At 42.8% G+C, this 25921-nt stretch overlaps 1 protein-coding gene across 2 annotated transcripts in view; it reads right to left on the minus strand.

The window, feature by feature from the left end:
* The window catches only part of SLC41A3 (solute carrier family 41 member 3), a 66080-nt gene extending 52728 nt beyond the window's left edge, over positions 1-13352 (minus strand). Inside the window, exon 1 of one of the 2 annotated variants that reach the window (XM_072598351.1) lies at positions 13020-13352. The gene's annotated coding sequence lies outside the window, so the exon portion shown is untranslated. The remainder of the gene's footprint in view (positions 1-13019) is intronic. The other variant, XM_072598353.1, reaches the window with a different exon arrangement.
* Positions 13353-25921: the final 12569 nt, after the last annotated feature.

A 25921-nucleotide genomic window follows, 5' to 3' on the forward strand; every position in this document is an offset into this window, starting at 1 on the left:
ACTCAGAGATCCTTTAATTTGACACTGATGAGACTGATGCTCTCTATCCAATGATACCTTATGTTATTATTAGGAGTACTGTATGCTTTCCTAAGTCTCTCAATGTATCCTTTCACCAAAGTCCCACAGAGACCCCAGTCTAGAGCCACGGTTTCTAACAGGGGCTGGGAAAGGGTTTTAGGAAGTCCCTGAAGTCATACACATGCAGTTCAGGAGAATCGCAGACCCAGAGATGTGGAGCTAGAAGAACCTCAGAGGCCAATTAGTCCAGTGCCTTCATTTTAACAAAAGAGGAAACAGTTTAGAGATGAAGTGGATTGCCAAGGTCACAAAGTCAGTGTTGAGGTGGTTGTGTTGGTGGGATTTGAACCCAGGTCTTTTAACTATAAAGTCAGTCCTTCGCTTTTAAGAATAATAATCATGTGTAGATGTTTAAAGCAGATCTACCTTGAAGAAATAGTCTTCAGGTGATTAATGAAAAATAAAGCCCTGTGTTAATGTTTTTTTTAAAAAAAACCAATAATGACAGCCAGCATTGAGTAGTGAAGGAACCAAATGTGTCTCTAACCTTGGGTTGGCTCCTTCCTGTTCAGAGCTCTCATCAACAACTCCCAGGAGCCATCTGTGATTTAACTAACACTTCCCTGCAAAGTGAGAACTGTGCTATTACAGTTGCAGGTGTAAAATAAATATAGCATTATAAAAATCAATCACTCAGGCTCTATTAAGCACCTACCGTGACTGTAGAACACTGAAAACAAATAAAATAATAAAAAAATAAAAAAAACATAAAGTTGAGGAACTGAAAAAAAAAAATAGTCCTGCCACCAAGAACTCTCTCTTCTTCCTTCCTCATTTCATATCATCAAGACACTAGACTTTCTGCTCTGTCACTTGTTTTATGGGAAGATGTGGCCCTTCTTGTCAAGGTAAACACCTCTCCATACACGAGATCCCTTTCCAACCTGTCTTCTCCAGCAGGTTACTCCTCTGTCCTTCCCATTCTCTCACTAATCTTCCATCTCTACCTGTTGACTGGCTGTTTTCTCAACTGCCTACAAACAGGCCCATGTCTCACCCATCCTCAAAAAATCCCATCCCTGCTAGCTAGCATCCTATAGGTCTCCTCCCTCTTGTGGCTAAACTCCTTGATTATCTGGTTATCTGATCTGAAAGCTGGTTATCTATAACTCCTCTCATTCTCTTCTTAACTGTCTCTCTAATCTGGCTTATGACTTCATCAGACAATTTAAACTGCTCTCCTCGAGCTTTCCAGGTCCTCTCAGCATCTCCCGCTTCCACCCTCAAATTCCAGATTCCTAATGCCCAAGGTTTGAGTGATCGCCTAGGGTCTCAGCACCAAAAGAGACCCTCCCTCCAGAGCCCTAGGGCATGGTGGTCAGCTGGAGAGAAAAGCACACTGCAATTCTCACTCCTCCTTCCAACCTAGGGAGATCTGGGAGGTGGAAGAGAAGCCATGGCAACTCCTCCTCCTACCTGAGATTTATCAGTCTTTTTGGAACTAATAAAGGCTCCTTTACAATCTCTACTTTGCATCCTTTTAATAAAACATAAATGTGGTGGTGGGGGGGGGGAAACAAAGTTACCAATGATCTTTTTAAATTGCCAAACCTGATAACCTTTTGGGGGTAGTTAGGTGGTGCAGGGAAAAGAGTACCTGGCCTAGAGTCAGGAAGACCTGAGTCCAAATATGGCCCCAGACACTTACTGACCAGGTGTGTGACCCTGGGCAAGTCACTTAACCCTGTTTGCCTCAGATCCCCTTCTGTAAAATAAGCTGGAGAAGGAAACGGCAAACCACAGCAGTATCTTTGCCAAGAAAATCCCAAATGGGGTCACAAAGCATCGGGCAGGACTGAACAACAACAAAATGCCCTTTTATCAATCATCCTTCTTGACCTCTGCTGCCTCTAGTACTGTTGATCTCACTCATTTTCCCTGCCATTCTCTCCTTTCTAGATTTCTGGGACATTTTCTCACACTTCTCCTCTAACCTCTCCTTTGCTCCCCCTATACTATCTTATTTGCTCATTTCATCAGCTCCCACGGACTAAATGATCATTTCTCTCCAGATGCTTCTCAGATCTATTAACCCAGCCCTTGGTTCTCCCTTCCCATCTCTAACTACCCGTTGACCATCTCCAACTGGATTTCCCACAGGCATCTTAATTTTAACATGTCAAAACTACATGGGTTATCTTCCCTCTCCCACAAAAAAATCTTCCCTTCTTCTTAACTTTCTAATTAATTTGAGGATACCACCATCCTCCCAGTCACCCAAGCTGAAAACCTCAGTGCCATTAGTTAATTTTTCACTATCCAATAAGTGGCTAATTTCTGTTCATTCTACCTTTGTTGCATCTTTTACATGTGCTCCCTTCTCTCCTCTGCCACATGGTACCACCACTCTGGTGTGGGTTCTTATTGTCCCACACTTAGACTAATGAACTTCCTTCTGGTTGGTCTCCCTTCCCTCACCTCTACTCTTACTCTAGCCTATCCTCCACTCAGCTGCCAAACTAATCTTCCTAAAGCACAGGTATGCCTATGTCAATGTCCCCAACTCAGTAAACTCCCGTGGTTTCCTATTCAACCCAGGATCCTTTGGCTCTGAAAGCTTGCTATTTCTCATTCATCATTTCCTTCCCTTTCTTTCCAGTCTTCTAGCACCTTATACTTTTCTACTTCCTTTATAAACCAGTGACAATGGCCTCCATGCTGTCCTTGCACATGATACCTCATCATCTCTGCACTCCAGGAAATTTCTCTGGCTGTCCATGTTTGGAATTCTCTCCCTCCTCATCACCACCTCCTGATTTCCTTCAAGTCTCTGATAAAATCCCACCTTCTACACAAAACCCAAGAGCTTTGGGAGTTCAGAGAAGAGTGAAGATTAGAGTAGACAGGGAAGACTTTATGTGAGAGCTCAGACTTCAAATGTACCTTCATGAATCACCACAAGGGAGACCAGCAAAGGCATGCCAAGTGAGGAAACGGCATAAGCAAAGGTGCAGGGGGTGGGAAACTACAACCAAGTGAAACACCTGCATGCAAGTAAGGTTCTCCGCTGTGTGTGTGGGGGGGGGAAGTGAAGAAAAAATGAGAAGAGTAGGTTAGAGAAAGACTGGAGGAGGGTGGAGAAAAGAGGGAGAATAACTCAGGGAAGAACGGGTTGGAGGTGACTCAATGAACAGACATTTATTAAGCACCTGATATATGCCAGATCCCAGGTTCAGTGCTAAGGATGCGACATACAAAGAAGGCCTCAAACATTCTAACCTATTTGGAAACAAAGTGAATTTGACTTTATTGTCCTTGCTTTACTCCAATGGAGGAACTTAATTAGTTGCAGACTAACTACGAGAGCTCAGGACCTTGGAGACCATCCAATCTAATTCTCTCATTTCACAGACGATAAGGAGGCCCAGGGAGAGGAAGCCGCTGTCTTGTCCTTCACTAGCTTTTATCAAACCCTTACCATGCATTATAGCTGTCTTAACCCCTTACTAGACTGTCCTCTCTACGATGATAGTGGCCTGAGCTTATCTAAACTTTGCATCCCTCATTAAGCCCCTGGTACACAGCACAGTAGGCCCTTGATAAACACAGAATATGTAGAAAGAACAAATCTATGAGGACCCATCATATGTCCAATCCAAGCCATTGAGGACCAGAGTAAGGTAGTGGGCCCACACTGCTACATCAGAGATCAGAAAGGAAGGAAAATAAATGATGAATAGGGCATAAGGATGAAGGACAAAGGGAAGGCAAAAAAGCTTCTAAGATTGTGAACTTTGGTCTCCAGAAGAGATGAGAAGACATTGGTAGAAAATGGATAATGCAGTGACAGCCTCATTGTGTGATGACTAACTTGATAGACTTGGCTCTGGTCAGAAATGCAAGGTTCTAAGACAACTCCAAATAACTCATGATGGAAAATGCCATCCACATACAGAGAAAGAATGATGGATTCTAAATGCAAACAGAAGCACACTATTTGCTCTTTCTCTTTTTGTTTTGGTTTGTTTTATTTTGTTTCTTCTTTCTGTGGTTCATTCCATTGGTTATAATTCTTTGAAACATGACTACTATGATAACATGTTTAATGTGAATGCATATGTAGAGCCTGAATCAGATTTCATGCCATCTTGGGGAGGATGGATGGGAGAAAGGGGGAGAAATTTGGAAGTCAAAAGCTTGTGGAACTGAATGCTGTAAACTAAAAATAAATAAATGAATTTTAAAAAAGAAAGTGGGGGATGGTTAGGAGATTGCTAGGAAAGAAGTGATTGATTATGGGGGAAAATAATGATGTCTGTTCATGACGAGGGTCTAGATTCTAGGCAGAGAAGACATTATTTCTATACATCTCTGTTAGAGAAAGACAGAACTAGAGAAAGAGATGGATGTGGGTTCACTTTGGGGTAAAGAGAACCGAAAGCATTTGGAAGTCAAGGACATGGTACATATCGCACTAGTGACAAACCAAGATGGAAGGGCCATGTAATCTGCAGACAGAAGGACAAGAGGGGCCTCTTTGACTCGACTTGATGGATCTCGTAGGGAGGTAAACTGATAATACCCTGAGCAGATGCAATAAAGAAAATAATAGCCATATGCACATAGATCTAAGGCTGGGGGGCACCTCAGGGGCCATCATATTCAAGCTCCTCATTGGACAGATGAGGGAACTGAAGCCCAGGAAGGGTAACTGATTTTCCCAAAGTCACCCAGGTGATAAGCATCAGAAGCAGGTTTGGAACCCAGGTCCCCTGACTCGAGCCAATGGTCTTTCCCCGGCACCATGACATCCTCTCATACAAAACATGTTTTACCATTATTATCTCATTCAATCATGGACGCTGTGAAGCTGGGAGTGCTGAAGAGCAGAATGTTGTCACTGGAAAGGTGCTGGGACAGGAGGAAGTAGCTGAGATCAATCCCTACATCTGCTGCTTACCACTTAACAAGACATTTGACCTCTGAACCTTCGTTTCTTCCTCCATTAAAAAAAAGGGGAGGGAGCTCATCTAAATGCTCTTTAAGGTTGCTTCCAGCTCTGGTATTGTATGATTCTATGACTTTACCTCTTGTTACATAGGAGCAAATTGAAGTGAAGCCAGGTGACACCCAGAATCTCTCAGGTGCCTTACAATTCTAACATTCCATGAGCCTTCAAGCTACAGGCCGAGACACAGTTTGAGTGGGATGAGGTGGAAACAGCAACTGTACAATACAAGAAACACTTACTGGCCAACCCCTGATGGTGTGCAGGGTACAGGATAGGTGTGTTAGAAGAGATTTCATTTCAGTAAGGCACAGTTGGCTGAGCTCTCTGCTCTTAAGGAGTTTACAATTAAATTAGGGGAATAAGATGATAAAACAAGCATAAAAAAATATACGATATTGTGCATTGGAAATATATATAAAATATAAGCACACTGGAAGATTAGAAAGTCAAGTGTAGGAGAGGTGTGAGGATGGGGGAAGGAATCATGAAAGGATTCATGGAGAAGACGGCGTTTGAGTTGGGATTTTCTTTATCCATGAGTTCCTATAACAATGAAATCTGTTCTGTATCCCTGGAACAGAATGTAAGCTCCTTGAAGACAAGGGCTGTTTCATTTTTGTCTCTATAGCTATAGTGCCCAGCACATAGTACATTAATCTTAGACATAGTAACTTAATTCATGTCTGTTGAACTGAATCAAAGGCATCCCAGTTATGGGGAAAAGCAGCTTGAGCAAAGAAGCCAGGAGACCTGGGATCATAGTACATGGCTTAGAGAAGAGTGATAGCCAGTTTTATGGGTATGTACACTGAAGGAATAATATGATACAAGGTTGGAGAGGGGGCAGCTATATATCTCAGAGGATAGAGCGAGACCAGGGCCGGAAGACAGTAAGATTCATCTTACTGAATTCAAGATACTTCCTAGCTATGTGACCCTAGGCAAGTCACTTAACTCTGATTGCCTCAGTTTCCTCATCTATAAAATGAGCTGGAGAAGGAAATGGTAAAGCACTCCAGCATCTTTGACAAGAAAATCCTAAATGGGATCATAAAAAGTTGGACATCACTGAAAAATGGCTCAACAAGTTTGGAAAGATCATGTGGAAGGTCTTGAAGGAGTGTGAGCTTTACCAGTAAAAGACACAGAGCTGGTGAAGTATTTGAACAGAAGAGACAAGACCAGATCTACAGGTAAAAAGATTATCCTAGTTGTGGTAGGAAGGGTAAAATGGAGGTAAAGAGACCTATAAAGAGACTAGTGCGAAACAAGTCCAGGGAAGTGGCAATGAGGAATATAATATAGAAGTATAATGGGGCAGTTGGGTCGTGCAGTGGATAGAGTGCCAGGAGTCAGAAAGACCTGAGTTCAAATCTAGCCTCAGACACTAGCTGTGTGACCTTGCGCAAGTCACTTAACCTTAGTTGCCTCAGTTTCTTCACCTGTAAAATTAGAGAAGGAAATGGCAAACCACTCCAGTATCTTTGCCAAGAAAACCCCAAATGGGGTCAGGAAGAGTCAGACATGACCAAACAATAACAATGAATAGGGTGTTAATGACTGCATGGAGAAGGGGGCTGGAATTGATAGGACCTGGCTAGTGATGACTGTAGGTGACAGTTGAGAGAGAGGGAATAGCCAGAGATAGCCTCAAGGTTTCAAATACAGAAGCTAGGTAGATAGTGGTGCCAGACAGACAGCAAAAGCAGGTTGTCAACAGTCTTAGAAGGAATGAAAAATGAGCTTTGGTTTGAATATGCCCAGTTTGAGGTGCTGGTGGAGGAAACCAGGGAGAGATTTCCTGGAGGCAGGTAGAAATTCAGGTCTGGACAGGAAAAGAGGATAGGACAGGATATGCAGATTAGGGAGTCACCTTTGTGGGAGTGGTAGGTGGAGCTGTGAGAAGGAGTGATGAAGGGGTAGCATAGCCTGGGGCAGGAGTGGGGAACCTGCGACCTCAAGTTCACTTGTGGCCCTTTAGGTCCTCAAGTGCTGTCCTTTGACTGAATCCAAACTTCACAGCCTAAATCCCCTTAATAAAGGGTAGTCAACAGAGATAGGTTAAGAAAAATGTGACCTGAACAAAGGACTCTGAAATCGATTTGAAATCTGAAGCGTCAGATCTCATTTTTCTATTTTGTAAAATGAATGGGTTCCACCAAATTAGTGTTTCCTAATATTTTTTGTTCCATGAACCCTATTCAACAACAACAAAGAGTGCTGTGAACCCCCAGGATAATTGAATATAATGCTCATAATATTCTTGCAATAATTTCCTGCTTAAGATGTGTTAAAGAATTTTGACTGTGAGCCCCACTGGACCAGATTATCACAGACTTCTTGTTCAGTGTAAATCCATGCAATTCTCAGGCCAGGGCCCTCTATTTACTCTACTGCCTTGCAGAAGTTAGTCAAGGTGCCCTGAAGGGCCACATCATTAAGGGACAAAGCTACTTTTGTTGGAGTAGCAATGAATCAGGCGGAGTCCCACATGCCAGGCTGGCATGTCCTTAATAAAGGGGATCTCATGATACCTGCGTGTGCCACCCTTGTGACCCTGAATCTCTACTATGTGGTGTTGACAGAAGCCATGGGAGGCACTAATGGAACACCACATAGTCTGATTTTTCTGGGATGAAGTAGGCTGAGAAAGAGAGAACAACCCACAAACCCAGCATCAGGCTGCCTCTCCTACTCCATGCTCCCAACACTGACCTTTTGGGCACAAAATGAGAAAACTGGGACCAAACAGCCTTCTCTCCTCAATCAATGATTGCAAGAACAGAGCAGAACCAGCCATGTCATAAGTAGCATAGGTTGTAGCTTCCTTGGTGTGCTTTCAAGGGAACTAGAGAGACCCTGATGCTCTAAGAAACCTCTCCCCAACCCTTGGCCTGAAATAGCTGCACTTAAGGACAGTTTTCTCTTCCACAGGCAGAGGGGGGGTATTGATGCCAAAAGAGGGAGCCCAGAGACTGATATAGACTGTAAGGTATTACTATTATTATATTATTTTATATTTTTATATACATAATACTGTTGACCTGAAAACTTTGCTAGAGAGAAAAGGCAACAGGCTAAATGCATACATTTTATGATTTAATTAATTAATCAATTCCCCATAAAGAAAACAGTTACATAGCGCTATGGAGCCAGGATCAGAACTGGCTGACTTAGTACAGAAATTGACTGTCTTAAGTACATTCTGCCATGAGGAAGGAGTTCTCTTAGATAAACACATTGTCAACAAAGTGGCGTCAGTTGGGTTTTATGATCCCAAGCTATGGGCATCTTCTTTCCATAGCATGTCTCTGTGATTTAAGATAAGGAAAAAGTCCCATCACTCAGATAACAGATATCCTGTCCTAAACAGGCCTTTGAAGTTGTTTATCTTAACAGAGTTTGACAAAGCTGAAGTCACATCCCAAGGTATTTGTGTTTTTCTCTTAACACTAGGATGCTAGAAGAAGGGTCTGATAAGGAAGTTCCATTTGCCCATCAAAAGGCATCCTCTAAACAAAGGAGACTATTAGGTCCAGGCTCTTCTTAATTCAAACCTTGGCCCTTATTAAAGTCTAAAATTTATATTAAATATTATCAATACATATATATACATATATATATGCACACAGTGCTTTAAGATTTACTAAGCACTTTACAAATATCTCATTTGATCTCCACAACTATGAGAAATGATTATTTCTCTTTTGTATTTAATAACTAATTATTGAATCAGAACCCTTTTCTACTTCCTCATCCAGAAATCAACCGGTGTGGGAAAGCTTAAACAGAGATTTACCCAGGCCAAGATCTAAGCAGACAGTAAAACAAATTCTAAGTTTGGATTGCTGGGTGTATTCCTGCCCTTTGTGTTTGCTCAGACAGATCTGGGAAAATGTAGATCCTCCCTTTTTGTGGGACAGGTAATATGCAAATTGATAAGACTCTTTTGCCACGATTTGGGTGATACAAGTCACAGACCCCAAACCCTGTCATGTTAATGAGAGAGTTAAAGATCTTCCCCACCCACAGTTGGACCGGCCCATTAAGGGAAGCATGATTAGGGGAGGCACTGGTTCTCAAGGGTTGGGATGCCCTCTGGCTCTAAAAAGTGTATAAATACTCTGAGGTGAGGTTTTACTTTAGGACTTATTCTTAGGAAGTGTTTGCTTGGCCAGAGTTGGTGCTTCTCTCTCTGGTAACTATGTATTGCTTATGGTCAGACAGCTGGAAGCCCTATCTGTTCATTGATTTTTGTCTCTGTTTGTATTTTCTCTGAAGTTCACAATGCTGACTTTTTCCCCTGATCTAAGTGAATGATATACATGTGCTTAATTAAAGAGATCATGGACCCCTCAAAAGTTGTTTTCCTTTTAGAAAAGCAGATCTAAGAAGCTGTACGCAGCAGGCCCTCCTGTATACCTCAGGGTCTTTGCTGACACTGACTCACTGTAATATACAAGCTACCCTCTCCTTGTAATACTCATTTTCCATTAATCATTAACCAATCAGAGTTCATTGCTACCCTCAAGAACACCTGCTCCTCAAAGGGCATATACATTATGAACAAACTGCCATGAGAGGTCTTTGGTCGAAGAGAGACAGCCAAATGACCGTTTGGTCTTATGAACAAAATGATTAAATTACCCCAAAACGATGTCTTGTGAAACTTTTTTTTTAAATGTTACATGACAATCTGATGAGGGAAGTACAATTACTATATTATTCCCATTTTACAGAGGTGAAAATGAAGATAGAATTTAAGTGATTTGCTTAGGGTAATACATCTCAGCAAAAATTTCTTAAGCACCTACTAAGTGCCATGCATTGTGTTAAATGTTGAGCATACAATTAAGGAAAAGGAAGACAGCTCCTGCTCTCAAAAAGTTTATAGTCAAATGCAGGAAGACAATACACCATTGGGTGGAGGGAAGGGACCAGAGGGCACCCAGAACCTGGCATGAGGTTTAGAACAACTGATGGGAAACAGAGTTGGTGGAAATTCTGAGCCCTCTATAAAAGGAGGCTTTCAGAAGAGTTTTTTGCTCTATCCTCCAATCCTCCAATCAGGCCTAGTTAGGATCTACTAACTTAACACCTAGCTGCCATGGGTAAATGACTGAAATTTTCTTGAGAGGTAGGATAAAATAGGGATGGATGAAGAGGATCCTTGGTCTAGAGATGGAAGGAATCTCAGAGGTCATATAATCCTCTTTCATTTTGTAGTTGAGGAAATAGAGCACCTGAATGGCTGTGACTTGTCCAGGGTCACACAGTTAATATGTATCAAAGGCAGAATTTGAACCCAGCTCCTTTGAGTACTGCTTCAGAGCTCTTTCCTATTATAGGGAACCTCATTTCTAGTCTTTAGGAATCACATCCATTCCTGTAGAAAGAAATTAAATGATAGTGTTTTAAATCTACAGACTTATTTTCATGTCCAGTATCTGATTTGGTCCTCCCCTGAAAGGTTGGGTGGGGGGGTTATATCTGTTTATAGGGGAAGAACCATAGAGGTTCTAGTCACACCAAAATTCTGGAGTGGAACCCAGCTTCCTTGACTTCCTGTTCAGTGTTCTACTCACAAATCCCATGTAATCCTGAGTCTTCCTGGGCACAAAGTTGAGGTGTGAATGAATGAGGAATAAGGCAGGAAGGAAAGCCACATGGCATGTTGTGAGGAAAGAACCTGGTTTGTTCATTGGTTTTGCCACTAATTCTGTGTGACTTCGAGCAAGCCAGTTTACCTCAATGGGCCTCATCTGCCTCTTCTGTCAAATGTCAGGGGTTGGACTAGATGATTTCTCTCAGATGTTATGAACCTAATAATGAATTGTAATTATAAGCAGAATTTGATTTCAGGAAGGTCAAGCATGGGCACCCATGCTGGCCTAGGCTACAAAGAACAGCTGGCTGGGTCGTGAGAATCTGCATGTGTCTGGTTACTCATACCCATGCCAACAAACACTGAAGCATCCATTACAGATGGGTAAAGAAGGCCCTCTGCTTGGTGCTGGGGATACAAGGATGAAAAGTACAGGCCTACCCTCCCATCCCTTACAGTCAATCTATAAACATTTACTTAGGGTCCATGGTGTGTCAGTTAGTACTGTGCTAGGTGCTAGGGATACAAATCCAAAGAATGAAATAAGAAGCTTACATTCTAACAGAGCAGAGAGGTGGTAGAGTGGACTTGAAGCCTGGCAGGCCCAAGTTCGAATCCTACCTCAGACACTGAGCAAATCCCTTAATCTTGCTCAGCCTCAGTTTTCACCTGTAAAATTAGGATAATAATGGCACCACCTCATAGGGCTGTGGTGAGGATCCAATGAGATGAGAGGTAAACCTTAGAGGGCCAGCCATAGAAATGTCATTATTATGGTGACCAAATATAGACAGAAAAAAAAATAGGTGATTAAATACGGTCTAACCAAGATGGTGCTGTAACAGTAGGCAAATAACTGTTATAGTTATAATATAGCTGTATATTATAGTAGGCAGAACAGGGTAAGATCAAAGGAATAAGTCCAGACAAAATGCTGTAAGAAACATGAGACACGAAAGATTGCTTTCATTGGGGCAAGGAGAGAAGAGAGCAGGGAGGGCAGGATATAGGAAAGGGACTTGGAGTCAGAAGGCCTGACTCAAACCTCGATCCCAGGGTTGTTATTATCTGTGTAACATCAGGCAAGTCTGATAATCTCTCTAGACCTCAGTTTCCTCTTCTGTAAAAATAAGGAAACCAGATTCAATAGACTTAATCTCTTATAAATTGAAATGTTTTTGTCTCATTCCCAAGCTGGGCCTTGAAGAAAAAGAATTTCAACTAGTAAATCATGGGGGGAAGCCTTCATTTTAGGCAAAAGGAATGTTGAAGAGGCAGACAAAATGAGGCCAACGAGGGCTAAAAGTCCAGTTTGTGCAGCAGAAGAGAAGGGGAGTAGGGAGAAGTAAGTGGTTAAAGTAGGAGCTAAGTCCTCCAGATAACTAGGGTTCCACCTGTAGTGGCATCATTAAGAATTTACTGCTCTAGATCCAACATCCTGCTTTCCCACTTTCTAGGCTCCCCTTTAAAATGTAAAGCCCCTCTGGAAAAGAATTATGCCAGCAGGCAACATTTCTATGATAAACACTACTGCTGAAATGGTACTACTACTGTCCTACTCAAATACTTAATACAAGTACTAGAAACAGGAAGGGATTTTAGAAATCCTACATCTCACAGATGATGAATGTCCCAAATGGGGTCTAGGAAGAAGTGACTGGTCTAGGGTCACACGGGGAGTGAGTAATAAGTCTTCTGACTTTTCATCCAGTGTCTCCTTCATATCCCAATGGTACTGAAGAGTTCACAGGTTCAGAGAAGCTAAATGCCCACTCTGTGGCTGGCAGAGCCAAGACTCCAAACCCAGGCTTTCTGCTGACAAACGTAGGGCTCTGCATAGAACCCCTCCACCTTAAGTCACCAGCCCCTAAGGGTGTAGCATTTCATCACCGCCATTTACACTGATTCATTGGCTGGGGCAGTGGGGGATCCCTGGGTGCCACGGTGAAAGGTAATCTGTTAGGGGGAGAGGCAGGAATCCCACCAAAGCCAGAGACAGTGGATAATAGATGTGTGACTAGAAAGAACCCCTGAGATCATTTTGTCCACCCGCCTCCCTCTACGGGGAAGGAAACTGAGGCTCAGAGAGGGGAAGAGTATCTATCCACCATGTGACGGGCAGAGCCTCGTGCCAAGGGACCCAAGGAATCATTTGGTCCAAACTCTTCATTTGGCAGAAGGGAATACATGCAAAGGGGCTAAGTAGCGGAGGGAGAATCTGAACTCGATTCCTGGGACTCCATGCAGCTCTCACCCTCCGTTCCCTCCACTCCTCCAGCGCCCCCATCCCTCCTGCTGGCCAGCTCGGGCCCCTCCCTAGTGTTTGGGCCCTCATGCTCCAGTTCATCAGGGCCGTCCCTAGTTCGGCCCGAGGGCACTCACCAAAACTTCCTCCCTCCACTCTGGTCCGCTCGGGGAGGCCGCCAGACACTTCCTGCAGCTCCAGCCTCCCGCAGGTACGCAGCCTTGGGTGGGTGCGGGGAGCCCTAGCGTCAGCATGCGGGGGTGGCTGGCTCCCTAAACTCGCGCCCGCGGTCCCACCCCTGCCCCCGCCCCCGTAGCGCCCTGGGCCACGGGAGCTCGCGCCCACATCGCGGGCTCCGACTTCCAACGGCTGGCTGGGCCCGCGGCGGCGGGGGGTCCGGCGGGCTGGGTGCCCAGGGGCCGGGCCGGGGCCGGGCGCCCGGAAGGGGAAGAGACACCCCGCGTAGCCCCGCAGCCCAGCAGGGGGGCAAATAGAGCCACCCGCACCCCAGAAGGCAAACCCCGCCCCGAGCCGGGGCAGCCCCGGGGAGGTGGAGGGAGGGGGGGGCCGAGGGGGGCCGGGGAGGGCCGGGGAGGGCCGGGGAGGGCAGAGGAGGGCCGGGGCAGAGGAGGGCCGGCGCCCGCCTCCAAACCACGCCCTGCAGCCGCTGCGGGCCTGGGGCTCGGCGGGCTTTTTCATTCCGAGCTCTTTCCTTCCTAGAGGCGGACCTCGGCCCGCCCCTCCTCCCCCCGGGGAGGGAGAGCCTGAAGCGGGGCTGGCCTGTCCCGGCGACCGCCTTAACCTTGACCCAGTCCCGCCTGGCCACCTTCTGTGTGCCGCCCTGACCCCCGGCCGGCTGCTGGAGCCCGGAGGCCCCTTCCCGGAGTCCGCTGATAACATCCCTAAAATCCATACCGAGGATTGCAAAGGAAACCACCGTATTAAAATACGAGTCTTTCTTTCAAGTTTAACCTTCTCCAGATTTAGAACCTCGGTAGGGAGCTCCTGCCTTCCCTGTGCCAGCTTTCTGCCTGGAACCGCCGGGCCGGGGGTCACGGCCCACCCCCTCCGGGCAGGACCCTCCACCGAAGCATGCTTTCTTCCACGAACGCATCCATCCATTCAATAATAATTTAATAAGCATTCCCTGTGGCTGAGGCAGAGATCAACCAGTAAACATTTATCAAAGTGTCTACGGTGTGCCCAGGCAGTGTGTTAAATGGGGGAAGGAAGGGAGGGAGGGAGGGAGGGAGGGAGGGAGGAAGGAAGAGAAAGAGAGAAAGAAAGAAAAAAATAAAAAAGGAAATGTCCTTGCCCTCCAGGAGCTTACCCTCTGCCCTTGCAGAAATGCCCACTGGCAGGGACTATTTAAAACATGGCACATAGATTAGTGAAAAATATGAGAGGACCAAAATGTGTCAGGCTGAAGGTACATACAGTGTGTCTGACTGTCTGCTCAGACCAGTGTGATCTTGGAAGGCTCTCTGCCATTGGTGAGGCACAAATAATCCACATGAACATTTGGAATGGAGATGTCTCACATTTCTTTTAAGCCGCTGTAATTCTGCTTTGCCCACTGAGCACAGCTCCTCCTTTGATTTTTGGACGGTCCTGTGCCACTGTCTTCCATATTTCAATCAAAGTTATTTAGACAGACCTTGAAAGTGTTCTTGTATGCCTTCTGACCTCCATGTGAGCACTTGCGTTGTGTGAGTTCTCTGTAAAAGTCTTACAGGCAAACAGGTTTGAGCTTTGAACAACAGTGGCCAGCCCATGGGAGCTGCACTCTCTGCAGTAGAGTTTGAATGTCTGGCAGTTCACCTCAGTGTCCTGTACCTCATCCTCCCAAGTGATCTTCGGAATCTTCCTAAGACAATTCAAATGGAAGTGATTCTGTTTCCTGGCATAGCATTGGTAGACTCTCCAGGTTTCATAGACATATAACAATGAGGGAATGCTCAGATGAAAAACCTCTCATCTCCTTACACTCATTCTATATCTCTCCTTCCTTTCTCAGTCAAACGCCTAGAAAAAGCTGGTCTCATTTGCTGCCCCTGCTTCTCAGTGCTAACAAACTTCTCAAAACCTTGGTGGCTTCTCGTTGCCTACAAATTAAAGTTGGTCTTCTTCAGCAACGAAGGACAAGCACACACAAATTAAAGTCCAATCTACATGGATTTTTCAAGACCTTCCATGTTCAACTGAACACTTCTTCAGCCATCCTTTCTATGTCATCACATGGTGGGAGTGAGAGCTAACCAATAGACAGCCAGTGTGTTCCCTGGGTATTGATCTACCTCCCAGGGATGGGGAGCCTGTGGCCTCGAGGCCACATGTGGCCTTCTAGGTCCTTGAGCGCAGCCTTTTGACTGAGTCCAAGTTTTATGGAGAAAAAATCGTTTAGTTAAGGGGATTGAATAAAATCTATTCATTGTCAAGAGAGCATAAGGCAATCTTCAGAATGATGATTGTAGCCCTTGTGGCAAATTTCTGGGAGGATTTGGCAAGAGTGGCATAGACTAGTCAGGCAAAGATGAGGGATGGTCTTCATCATTGAAAGGAATGTCCAGATGATGAGACTGTAGATCCCTTGAAGCCCTGGAGTATTGACAAATGCTAAAAATAGCAGCAAGTATTTTTAAGTACCTACTATGTGCTAAATGCCGTGCTAGAAATACAAAGACAAAAATGGTACTGTCCCTGACTACAAGAAGCTTATGAGTATAAGAGAAAACAATGGGAGAACACAATGTATACAGAGTTAGCCAGCTACAAAGTATTCACAGAGTAAAAGAGTGCTGTCAATTGGGGAGATCAGTAAAGGCCTCCGGTAGGAAGTGGCATCTGAGCTGTGCTTTGTAGAGGATAAGCAAGGATTATATTTTAGGCATTGGAGCCTGTATAGCCTCCCAGAGAGAAGGGAGATGGAATGTTGTGTATGGGGGGGGGGGGCAGAAAGTAAGTCAATTTTCTTTTAATATAAGGTGTGTGAAGGAGAGTTGGTATAGAAAGATGATTTGGAGTTAAATTGTAAAAGGGCCTAAAAATGCTAAACAGAGTAGTTTATACAGTGCGTCCCCAAAGTCTTAGTGCTGTTTTAAGCTACTAAGCTTTAGAACAGCAGTAACATTTTTGGGACACTGTCTTTTACCCTGGGTGGCAAGAATCAGAACAACCCTTTGGGAATATCAGTTATTACTGTTTTCTCATTCTTTCCCTTTTCCCCTTTCTCCTTTCCTTTAACCCTCCTTTCCCCTCCAAACCTCCCTCCGTGCCCCACCATGTCCCCTGCCCCCACATGCAGGTGAGAAGATTGAGAGAGAAAAATGAGAAAGGACAGATTAGGAAAAGAAATGAATCAGGAAGGCAGATGTATCTTGAATTTCCCCCTCAACTACCCACACAACTTCAGTGATACCTTTGGTTGACTATGAGAACAAAACTCATTTCTTAAGCACAATGAATTATTCACCATTTCCTTAGATGTAAAACAAAAAACCTTAGATGTTATTATTCTGGTTATTTATAGTCTGATGTCTATTTATTCTTGAAATTGTAAATGAAAAAAAAATTAAGTAGGCCAGATAAATCAGGGCCATGAAATGGTATGGAAAAACATACATTTGCTCACATTGGATGGAAAGATAACTATATTTGGAGTCAGAAGGCCTGGTTTTGAAATCTTGGCCCTGTTTCTGATTAGCTATGAGACCTTAGGCTACTCAGTTTTCTCCTCTGCGAAATAAAGTATTTGTATGAGATAATGTCCAAGGTTGCTTCCGGCCTAAAATTCTGTGTGTTGCCGAAGAAGATGATGCCATCGGAGAAATGAAGACATGACTTGCACTTGACTTTTTTTGAGTGAGGGAGGGCTGTGCAGGTCACCAGCCTCACTTCTCCTCCAGAGCTATCTGAATCCAGTGACCAGATATTCATCAGGTTGACTGGAGATGACTCAGGATGAGGCAATTGGGGTTAAGTGACTTGCCCAAGGTCACACAGCTAGTGAGTATCTAGTGTCTGAGGTGAGATCTGAACTCAGGTCCTCCTGACTCGTGCACTGGTGCTCTATTCACTGCATCACCTAGCTGCCCCACCCTGAAATTCTATAGTCCTATAGAACACAAGATCTGGAATTATTCTCTCAATGCTGAGTTGAGATGGGCTCAGCTTACTGCTTATCCTTTCAGTTCAGGAGAAGCCCCAAGGGGTTGGTGGTTTCTTGTTCTCTAGTTCATAAGTATGTGCTCCTCTTGGATTATGAGTGATATTCATCAACCTGATTTAAATTGTCTTTAGAAATGGTACTGTAGTCAGTTACCCCAATCCCATATAGAATCCAGGGGAAAGTGGGCCCCAACTTGGAGCATGTACAGAAAAGGACGACTCAAAGCTTTCTCAATGCTGGATGTCTTTTCTCCTCTTTATGGGCATCCTCATGAAGCTTCCTTTACATATAGTGTAATTTCTGTGGGATTCCTTGTATAGTCTTGATGTTGCCCTCCCTCAGTGGGCAGTGCCCTCCCTCACTAACATATTTGGGACACCCTGTCATTTACCCTAGAGGCAATAACCAGACCAACCCTTTAGGAAATTGGTTACTTCTTAACCCCTGGTCTTCAGTCTCCTCTTTTGTAAGTTGGAATTAAGACTTTTCCTACTGGCCTCACCTAGTTATTGTGAGATAGAGAGGCCCCAGTGGCTTCCTAATGCCTATTGACTGAATTAATGAAGTAAATTTTCATCCCTTACCTTTATTAAATCTTTTATCACCTACATCATCATTATTATTTTAAAAAATTTATAGCTCTTCCTACATGATTGAAAACCCAAACATTTTTTCCTTTCCATCAATTTAATTAAACTTTTACTAAGTATCCACTGTATATAAAGATACTGGCTAAATTCTGAGAGAAGTGCAACATTTAGCTACCACATTCAAGGCCCTCACAGAACTTATATTCTATTAGGAGATGTCACACAGTAAATAATTATTAAAAATGGTACGTGAATGACAGGCTAGTGAAGTGCTATTGTCCCAGATTAATAAGGGCCCATGGTTAGATGACAGCAATGGAGTTAATAATAGTATTTATATAGCATTTTAAGGCTTATAATGCATTTCAGATATTATCTCAGTTGATTCTAACAAATATTCTGTGAAGTAGGTGCTATTGTTACCCCTTTTATAAGTGAGGAAACTGAGGCTGAAGAAATTGGGTGATTTACCCAGTATCACACAGTCCACAAATAACTGGTCAGGATTGGAACTCATGTCTTCCTGACTCCAAGTTCAAGACTTTATCCACTTGTACTGCTATCTAGTTGCTTTTACTGGGGGTGGAGTGGGGAGATGGATGTGAGAGAAAGAGATCCTAGCCTTAGAATTGAGACGACTTTTTCATTAATTGAATATGTTAGTGGGAAGGTGTGGAAAGAGCCAAAGCTCATACCAAAATTTTGAACCTTGGAAGTCAGGTCAATGGTGGTTCTGTGGCAAGAAACAGTCAACTGAGGCAGACTGGAAAAACAGAATAAACTCCTGTTACCTCTCTGCCTTAGAGTGGTCCCCAGATCTCTACATTTCCCTGACTGGTTCCCCAAAGATAAGTTGTGGGCTGAAGAGCAAACATAGGGGGATTAGTTTTAGCAAGAAGTAAGAATAACTCTTCTCACACAGAAGGAGAATTGACCAGAGAATGCACATTTGATAAGTACAAAATAGGACCCTGTTGTTTCCTATTAGTTATTCACGTCTCAGGGTTATTTATCTTCAAAGGGATCATAGATTTAGGTCTCAGAGGGATCTTACAGATCACCTCATCCAACACTCCCAGTTGAAAGTTGAAGCTGAGGCCCAGGGATGTTTTGCTCAAGGTCACTCAAGTCAGAGGCTGCAGAGCTGAGATGCCACCACACATTCTCTGAATCTTCCCACTGCTCCATCAAGAAACATTAGTTAAACTAATTTAGGAAAATCTCATTACCTGTGTCCATTTTAACCAGTCTAGCAACAGTGCATTTGTTTCTCTGACTGTCAAAAAGCCTTTCTTTTCCTTAGGGCAAGTTTCTTTATCAGAAAGATAAACTGATAAATTTAAAGATAAAAGATAAACTTAATTGTACCAGACAATTAAATGAATAAATAGGTCTTAATACTCATTGGAATCATTGATCTATAGCTGTCAAGAACCTCAGAAGTCATCTAATCCAATCTTTCATATTATAAGATGAAGAAACTGAACCCCAGAAAGATAAAAGGATTTGTCCATAGTCATATATGCGGCAAATGGCATCATCTGGATTGGAATTTGGGTCCTCAAATTACAGTCAAACATTCTTTCTTCTATATCACTCTACCTTCTTCACCTTTGAGTAGGCTCTTTAGAAAGGTGGCTTCTAATTAGTTCTTCCTGGATTATTTCAGCAGGCTTTTAGTCACTGATTGTGTTCATCCTTCGTTTTCAAAGAAGACTATGACATCAGAGAAATGATGACATGACTTTGTTTTGAGGGAAGGAAGGCTGTGCAGGTCACCAACCTCACTTTCTCCTGCTGAGCCATCTGGATCCAGTGACCAGATATTCATCAGGATGACTGAAGACAGCCCAGGACGCAGTGGGTGACCTTGGCCTTTTAGGCTAAGGTCTTTTCAGGTACTCACTTAAAGTGAAGTAATGCCCATTCAGTGAATAGGCCTCTTTAAAAGGTAGTTAGAGGGATGGCCCAACTCTTCAACTGAAGATGCCATTGTGTTCCTTGAAATTTCTGGTAAGTGAAAACTTATGAACTATATGTAACTGGGGTGCCTCACTGGGCACCTACAAAGCTTCAGCTGCATATGCTATGGCAGAAAGGGCCGAAAGGGAATTATGGGAATAGTTGGAATCAGCTTGCAAGGAAGTAATAGAGCAGGTTCCCCACCCCTGTAAAAGAAGAGCAGGCAAAGAAAGACCCAGTGATCATCAACAGAGGAGGCAGGTGCTTTACTGTGAGAAGACTGAAGCAATGAGAATGTATGTGGCAGCCAGAATCATTCACAGGCAACAAGCGGTTGTTAAGTACCTCCTGTGTGCCAGGTATATATTAGACTCTAAGAATATAAAGGCAAAAGTGATATAGTCCCTGCCCTCATTTCTTTTGGAAGTGGGAGATAATCCAGGATCTAGACCAATCAATTAATCAACATTTATTAAGTACCTGCAATATTCCAGGTGCTGGACCACCCATCCTAGCTGGGGTCAGAGTTGAAGAGCAATGAGGAAAGTAAGCTGCTTTTTTGTGCTAATGGCCAATCTTTCTCTTTCTTTCTCTTTCTCTCTCTCTTTCTCTTTCTTTCTTTCTCTCTCTTTTTCTTTCTTTTTCTTTCTCTTTCTCTCTCTTCCTTCCTTCCTTCCTTTGTTTCTCTTTCTTTCTCTCTCTTTCTCTTTCTTTCTTTCTCTCTTTCTTTCTCTCTCTTTTTCTTCCTTCCTTCCTTTCTCTTTCTTTCTTTCTCTCTCTTCCTTCCTTCCTTTGTTTCTCTTTCTTTCTTTCTCTCTCTTCCTCTTTCTTTCTCTCTCTTTCTTTCTTTCTCTCTTTTTCTTTCTTTCTCTCTTTTTCTTTGTCTCTTTCTTTCTTTCTCTCTCTTCCTTTCTTTCTTTCTCTCTCTTTCTCCTTCTTCCTTCCTTCCTTTCTCTTCCTTCCTTCCTTCCTTCCTTTGTTTCTCTTTCTTTCTCTCTTTCTTTCTTTCTCTTTCTCTTTCTTTCTCTCTCTTTCTGTCTCTCTTTTTCTTTCTTTCTCTTTCTTTCTCTTCCTTCCTTCTTTCCTTCCTTTCTCTCTCTCTCTTTCTCTTCCTTCCTTCCTTCTTTCCTTCCTTTCTTTCTCTCTCTTTCTTCCTCTCTCTTTCTCTTTCTTTCTCTCTTTTTCTTTTTCTCTTTCTTTTTCTCTCTTCCTTCCTTCCTTCCTTCCTTCCTTCATCTCTCTCTCTCTCTCCCTCTTTTTCCTTTTTTGTCTTTTTCTTTGGACAAGCTCCAGTGTGGGTGGAATTTTCCTTCACTCCACTCCAGAGGTCAGCTTTGGCCAGACTTCACATCTCTGTAGGAGGGACTTGTCAAGTGGGTCATTTGTTATCTCTCTGGAATTGAACCCTGACCCCCAGTGAGGACCACTTCTAAGCTGAAGGATTTGCCCAGTTTTCCATGCCTCATTCCTCATGCCCCCAGGTTTCCATGGAAACCACAGGACTGATTTATGGCTGTGCAGGTAGAATCCTGTGAAGAGAATGAAGTACAGGAAATTTTGGATTCTATGCAGAAGTGGGGATGGAGTAGTGTTTGATAGATTGAAAAGGCTGTCTGTGGTCAAGAGGATGGCTCAGGGGAATCAGGAACAGATACCCAAGAAGTTCCATATCCCTCACCTTCTGGAGATGATTTGAGAGGGGAGAGACCAAAGGAGAGGGATGTTGGAGTAATGAAAAGGAGGGGAAACAGCAGAACAATGAGATCCAAGGGGGCATACAAAGACTTTGAAAATGATTGTACTGTCATCCCAATGTGTGGGGGTAGTAGTTAGGGTTTTTAAGAAACAGGAAGAGCAATTATCATTCCTGGCGAATATAAGATGAACTGTAAGCCTGTGACCTTTGTGCAAAATTGATTTAGTAGAGGAGAGGGGACTAACCCAAGGAAGCCTTTGGCACAGGGAAAAGGATATAGCTGCAGCTGTCTTCTATTACAGCCTCATAGTGCTTAGAGCTAAAACAGCCTTCTTAACCTAGAGTCCATGAATTTTTAAAAAATATTTCAATATAATCATTTCTCTTGTAACTATGTATTTTATTTTATGCCATTAAAAACATTATTCTGAGAAGGGGTCCTTAGGCTTTATTAGATTGTTAAAGGGGTCCAGGGCACGCAAAAAGGTTAAAAGCCCCTATCAAGTCCTCTCTCCTCCTTTTATATATGAATACACTGAGGCAAAAAAAATGTGGAAGAAACTTGCATAAGGTTCCAGAGCCTGTGCCAGTGCCCTACAGGGAAGGCAGGCACCAGGGTCTACTGTGGGGTCTGCATCTTCCTTCTTTCTCCAGGTATCCTATGGACTGGACCTGGGGTTGGTGCCTGCTCTGGGACAGGGAGTCGGCTCACTGACAGTACATTCATCCAGGCCTATCAAAATAATTTTCCACCTGACTATACCCCTCCATGTATGTGTGTGTGTGTGTGTATGTATATATACCCACATGTATACCCACATACACAAATACATTTGTGTGGGCACACTGACCTTTTCTTCTGATTTTTAACTTGTTTACTTTCAGGAACTGGAAATAATTCCGTAATGCTCAAGGTTTCATGTGCATCACCCTGTCTATGGTGAACAAAATTTCTCAATATGTAAATAATGGGGAATTGATCCACAGTTGATTCCTATGTGTATTTACTGTCTCTCTGTCCGTACCAAATATGAGGAGAGTCAGTAAAGATAGTCTGACATATAAATGAATAAAACAGGGCAGTTTTCCAGTTTCTTCAGAGAAATTCAATTTTAAAAATATCTTCTCCCTCTTTCTCTTTATTTGTAACATTAATTATCTTTTTTTACATTTTGAGGGCCAAATTCTCTTCCATTAGTTTATTCTGTACCCATTGAGAAGACGAGCACCATGATATCACTTATACGTGTCAAGTCACGCAGAACATTTCCATATTATTCAACAAGCATTTTTTAAGTCTCTTAACAACAGTTGTTGAACATGTATAACTTATATCAAATTACTTACCATCTAAGAGTGGGGGGAGGTCAGGAAGGGAAGGATAGAATTTGGAACTCAAAATGTTAAAAAAAACCCAAATATTAAAAAATTGTTTTAACATGTAATTGGGGAAGAAATAAAATCTATTTTTTAAAAAAACAGGGTTTTCGTTGTTTGGTTGTGCCTGACTCTTCATGACCCCATCGTGGGTTTTCTTAGCAAAGATTGTGGAGTGGTGTACTGTTTCCTTCTCCAGCTCATTTTACAGAAGAGGAAAGTAAGGCAAATAGGGTTAAGTGACTTGCCCAGGACCACAGAGCTAGTAAGTGTCTAAGGGCAGATTTGGACTAAGGTTTTCCTGAGTCCTGGTGCTCCATCCACTGCACCACCTATCTGCTTCATTTTATAGTTCAGGAAAACTAGACCAATGATGGTAAAGGGACTTGCCCCAAATGACACAGGCAGTAATGTCAGAGGTAAGATTTGTATCCATGTCCTGTTGACCAAAGAGCCAGAACTTTTTCCCACTGTGTCTTGATGCTTTGCCTAGGAGGGGTGACCCAACTTGGGCCTTGAAAGTAAGCAAGGATCTGAATAGGCAGAAATATCAGGGGAGACCATTCTGTGTGTGGGGAACAGTGTGGGAACTGAGGTGGGAAGGGACAGATTGAAATAAGGAAGGAGTGAATGGTCAGGCATGGCTGCAATGAAGAATATACATGAAAGGCTAGAAAAATTGGAGCTAGGTCACAGAGGGCTTTGATTGCCAGGATAAGGAGCCAGACACTTAATTCTCCCATTACCAATGAAATGAACAACAAATAGTGTAAGAAAACACTTCTAGTTAGTGTATAATAATTGTTTTCCTATCTATGTCACCTAAGGGCCAGTTGACACTAGCTTTCAGCACTCTGGATGAATATTTTAGAAGTATTCTTTGATAAATGTACCTTATTTGGCTTATCCTACAGCATAATTTGGCTTATTTTACTTTTGGGCGTTTTCAGTCTCCTTGGTAGCATTTAGCGTTCTCTTTCTTCTCTGTCTCTGTCCGTCTGTCTGTCTGTCTGTCTCTCTCTCTCCCTCCCCCTCTCTCCACTCCATCTCACCTCCACAGCTCTCCCAGCCTGGAAATGCTGCTAATTGGCATAGAAACCTTTTGACCTTTTCCATTTCCAACCTGGGCCAAGTTACCCTTCCTTAGGTAGCCTTGTGGCCCTCTACTTACCATATTTAGTTCTAGACTTAGTTGTTCATTCATGAAGTCATGTCTGATTCTTCATGACCCCGTGGACATACTTATATATGTAGGAGAATTCATCATTTTTCATAGACTAGGGCTTTGGGTCTTTCTTTGATGCTCTCTCTATGGTTCTATTTTCCTGTTTGTAATCCTGGGTATTCCTCACGCTTGATGGAGTTGACAAGTTCTTCTAATGCTAAATTAAGTATTGGGAAGGGTGTTAGTAAACAATTTTCTCTGGTTTCTCCACTGGAGGATATTTCCACATAAAGTATCGTGATGCAGTAGAATGAGTTCTGTATTTAAAGTCAGAGGACCTGGGTTTGGATCCTGGTCATTATTTCTTACTATCTGTTGACCTTGGTCAAGCTATTGAACTATTTTGGGCTCAGTTTTCTCACCTCTAAAATAAGGGTATCATACTATATGACTTGTAAGGTACCTTCCCAGTCTAAATTTATGGTCCTAAGTTTCTAAAATCTGTAGTGAGAACTTGGGATTGATGACCATCTGTTTTTCTAAAAGTTCATACTAGAGTTTCCCTAATGTAGGGAGCTCTTGGCGTGGCCAGCCCCTCTACTAACTCAGATTCTGTAACTTGAAGTCTTGGAGAGCCCCCGCCTTGGCACCAGCAGGTTAAATAACTTGCTCTTGGCCACACAGTCTGTACGTGTCAAATCCCAAATTCAAACCCTGTTCTTGTTGATTCTGTGGCTGGCACTCAATCCATTGTGCCAGTTCTCTTGCTAATATTAATTTTTATTTATCTTATATATGAAACACTGGATTTGGAATGAGAGTTTTGCCATTTACTAGCCACGTGACCTTAGGCAAACCACTTTTGTCTCTGGATGCCTGTTTTCTAATCTGTAAAATGGGGATAATAAGTAATTGCATTATTTACTTCCAAAGGCTTTGGTGAGGAACTGTTAAGATAATGCACATGAAAATTTTTGTAGACTTTATTCTTCTTTCCTTTTTTCAAATCATATTAACCAATGGTTTATCTATTTTATTGTAGTTCTCCCCCCCCATAAAACAACTTCTAGTTTTATTTATTCAATAATTTTTTTTTACTTTCAATTTTATTAATCTCTCCTTTTATTTTCAGGATTTCCAATTTGATATTTAACTGGGGACTTTTAATTTGTTCTTTTTCTAGTTATTTTAGTTGCATGCCCAACTTATTGATCCGCTCTTTCTCTATTTTATTGATGTAAAACAATTAGAAATGTAAATTTCCTACTAGGCACCGCTATGACTGTATCCCATAAATTTTGGTATGTTGTTTCATTCAAGTGCTATCTACATGTGAGTAATTATATTGACCATCTTTTAAATATTGAATAACTTTGCTCATGGACAATGTAGGTAGACTTCTTCAGCCTGAATATATCTGTATGACATGAATATGATGTAGTAGACAGAGAGGTGGCCTCAAAGCCAGAAAGACCTGGGATCGAGCCCTACCTCTGGAATACACCAGCTGTGTGATCCTGGGTAAGGCACTTAACCATCTAGGCCAGTGGTGTCCAACTCAAATAAAAACAATAGTGCGCCTAAGGATCCCTGCTTGCCACATCCTGACTTACAAAGGCACATACTAACATTATCTATGTTCTATTGTAATTTTAATTTATTTCATTGAATATTTTCCATAACATTTTAATCTGGCTCAGGGCTTACTTGGGAGCCTTACTTACTTCGGGCAGCTGCAGGCCATGGCTTCTGCTCTAGGCAGAAGGGAAGGTGCTAACTTTCATTGGCAGAGGAAATTTCCCTAGCCAAGAAGTTCGCTTATTTCAATAATATCATAGATCTAACCCCATCCCTTTAATTGTAATACTTTCATTCAGCATTTAATGACCATATTCCTTAAGGAACCTTCATTTTCTTTTTGATTTATGATGCTGTCTGACATCATGATCAGGGTTAAAAGTGTTTTATAAAGTATATTAGGTGGGAATGTCTTGTAAACAGGGGCAGGATCAGGCTCTGTTGGGATTGATCTCATTTTCTCCTATGATTCTCTGGTCCTCGGGTTTTGTTTGGGGGATTAT

This window comes from Notamacropus eugenii, chromosome 3 (assembly GCF_028372415.1).
Source record: "Notamacropus eugenii isolate mMacEug1 chromosome 3, mMacEug1.pri_v2, whole genome shotgun sequence".
Taxonomy (NCBI): domain Eukaryota; kingdom Metazoa; phylum Chordata; class Mammalia; order Diprotodontia; family Macropodidae; genus Notamacropus; species Notamacropus eugenii.